Here is a 3,469-nt window from a genome sequence, read left to right as displayed (position 1 = left end):
ATAAATAAAATAGCTAGAGCAGTGGTCAACAAGCTGCAGCCAATGAACCAAATTGGCCCACCACCTGTTTTTGAAAATAAAGTTTTATTGGAACACAGTCACAACATTCATTTACATATTGTCTATGACTGCTTTCACAATACAGTGGCAGAGTTGGATAGCTGTAACAGAGATCACTTGGCCCACAAAGCCTAAACTATTTATTATCTGACCCTTTACAAAAAAAGCTTTGCCAACCTCTGATTTAGATGAATACTCCTCTTTTGGCATGTATATTATAAGGACACTTTTTTACTGCATCTGACCCTCCCATGAGACTATAAGCTCTTTATATGCAGTGAATATGCTTTATTCATCCTCACAACTTAGCAGCTGGTACAGTGGCTGCCATAGAGTGGACCTAGAACAAAAATGTGTAAAGTTTCAGGAAAAATTGTGAGTAATAACAATAGACTGTTATAAGTTTCGTAGATATAATGTAATACCTAGACCAAACACTAAAGAGCTATCAAAGAGGCACATTAAAAAACAATATGGTAAATCAAAATGGGATTCTAAGAAATGACCAACTAACTCACAGGAAGGGCAAGGAAAAGAAAACAGAAAGACAAAAAAGAGTGAACAAACAGAAAACGAAATATAAAATGGTAGACTTAAGCTCTAACATATCAATGACACTAAATGTAATAGTCTAAATACACCAGCTGAAACACAGAGTCTATGGCCATACCACCCTGAATGCACCTGATCTCATCCAATCTTCGAAGATAAGCAGGGTCAGCCCTGATTAGTACTTGGATGGGAAACCACCTGGGAATACCAGGTGCTGTAGGTTTTTTGTTTCTTTATTTGTTTTGTTTTTTAGACAGGGTCTTACTCCGTCACATAGGCTGGAGTGCAGTAGCTCACTGCAACCTCTGTCCCCCAGGCTCAAGCAGTTCTCCCACCTCAGCCTTCCAAGTAGAAGTAGCTGGGACTACAGACACTTGCCACCACACGTGACTGATTTTTTTTTTTTTTTTTTTTTTTTTGTAGACACTAGGTCTCACTAAGCTGGTCTTGAACTCCTGGGCTGAAGCTATCCACCTGCCTTGACCTCTTTTGAATTACAAGTGTGAGCCACCATGCCCAGTCAGTAGGTTTTTTCAAGACTGGAATCGTGTATTGAAAAAACAAATTAAATTAAAATTAAAAGAGTGGATTAAAAAACATGACTCAACTATGTGCTACCTATAAGAAACTCACTCCAAAGACAATAACATAGGTAGGTTGAAAGTAAAAGGATGGAAAAGGTTGTATTCGTTTCCTATTGCTACTATGACAAATTACTACAAACTTCATGGCTTGAAAGAACACAAATGTGTTATCCTACAGTTTTGTAGGTCAGAAATCTGATACAGGTCTTACAAGGCTAGAGTCAAGGTGTTGGCAGGGCTGCATTTACTTCTGGAAACTCTGGAGATAATTTGTCTTCTTGTCTTTCCCAACTTTCTAGCTTCTAGACGTCATCCACATTCTTTGGCTCATGACTCCCTTTCTCCATCTTCAAAGCCAGCAATGGAAGGTGAGTCCTTGTTAGATCACATCACTCTGACCTCCTCTTCTGCCTCCTTTTTCCACTTTCAAGAATCTTGTGATTACATTGAGTCCACCTGGATAACCCAGGATACCCTCCTCATCTCAAAGTTCTTAATTTAATCACACCTGCAAAGTCTCTTTTGCTGTATAAGAACATTCACAGGTTCTGAAAATTAGGACGTGAACATATTTAGAGTCATTATTCTGCCTGCAACAAAGGTATATCATGTAAACTTTAATCTAAAAAAGCAGATGTGGTTATGTTAATATGAGATAAAGTAAACTTCAGAGCAGTAATTATTACCAGAGACAGAGAGGGATATTACATAGTGGTAAAAGGGCCAATCTACCAAAATAAAATAAAATAAAAAGACAGTCCTAAGTGTGTATGTACCAAACTACAGAATTATAAAATATGTGAAGTAAAAACTGATAGTAGTGGAAGAAGAGACAAATCCATAGTAGACAGAAATCAAAAAAGAACATAGAAGAACTCAATGCATCATCAATCAACAGGATCTAATTGCTATTTATACAACACTCCACCCAACAACAGCAGAACATACATCCTGTATATTCTTGTGTGTATATACTCATGAAACATATACCAAGATAGACCATATTCTGGGTCATAAAACAACCTCAACAAATTGTTAAAAAATTGAATCATACAGAGTGTATTCTCTGACCGCATGGAGCCAAACTTGAAATTCATCACAGAAAGATAATAGGAAAATCTCCAAACCCTTGGAAGCTAAACAATATACTTCTAAACAATCCATGGGTCAAGAGGCAGCCTCAAAGAAATACAAAAAAACATGTAAATAAATAAGAAAAACATATAAAAATCCAAATTTGTGTCACAAATTTTCCAGCAGTACTGGAAGGAAAATTATAGCCCTTAAATAAACATATTAGAAAAGAGAAAAAGTCTCAAATCAATAACCTAAACTCATACCTCAAGAATATAGAAAAAGAAGAGCAAAGTAAACCCAATGCAAATAGAAGGAGGACTTGATAAAGATAAAAGCAAAAATCAGTGAAATTGAAAACAGAAAACATAGAGAAAATCAACATATATAGAGCTTTCTCTTTGAAAAGATTAATAAAATTGATAAATCTCTAGCAAGACTGACAAAAATAGAAGACACATGTTAACATCAAGAATGAGTAGAGAGTATAACCACATATCAGGCAGACATCAAAAGGATAATAGGAATACTATGAACAACTCAAAACAAATACCTTTGACAACTTAGGTGAAATGGACCAATCCTTAAAAAAGACAAACTACCACAACTTACCCAATATAAAATTGATAATTCAAATATCACTATAACTATCAAGGATATTGAATTTGTAACTTAAAAATCTTCACCAAAAAGAAATGTACTGGCCAAATTGTTTCCCTGGAGAATTCTACCAAACATTTAAAGAAAAATTACTACCAACGCTACATAGTCTCTTCTGGAAAATGGAAAAGGAGAGAAAACTTTCCAATACATTTTGTGAAGCTAGTATTACCCTAATACCAAAGCCAGCTAGAGATACTGCAAAAAGACAGAAAACTACAGGCCAATATTGTTCCTAACTATAGATTAAAAAAATATTTAGCAAAATATTCATGAGAATTCACCAACATATAAAAAGACATATACACCATGAGTGAGTGGATTTATTCCAGGGATACAATACTAGTGCAGTATGTAAAAATTCACGTAATATGCCTTATTAAAAGGCTAAAAAAGAAAGACTACATGATTATATCAATTGATAAAGAAAAAAATGACAAAATTTAGGACCTATTGATGATAAAAATGGTCAGAGAAGCAAGAATAGAAGGGAATGTCCTCAACTTACAAAAAACATCTATAAAAATCTGCAGCTAACA

At 34.9% G+C, this 3,469-nt stretch overlaps 1 pseudogene; it reads left to right on the top strand.

The window, feature by feature from the left end:
- The first annotated feature begins 716 nt into the window (after positions 1 to 716).
- LOC114672457 (5S ribosomal RNA) lies at positions 717 to 835 on the top strand (annotated as a pseudogene).
- The last annotated feature ends 2,634 nt before the right edge of the window (positions 836 to 3,469 follow it).

The sequence above is a fragment of the Macaca mulatta genome, chromosome 14, assembly GCF_049350105.2.
Source record: "Macaca mulatta isolate MMU2019108-1 chromosome 14, T2T-MMU8v2.0, whole genome shotgun sequence".
NCBI lineage: Eukaryota > Metazoa > Chordata > Mammalia > Primates > Cercopithecidae > Macaca > Macaca mulatta.
Note: the sequence above shows the minus strand (reverse complement) of the source record. Positions and strands in the feature narration are given on the sequence as shown.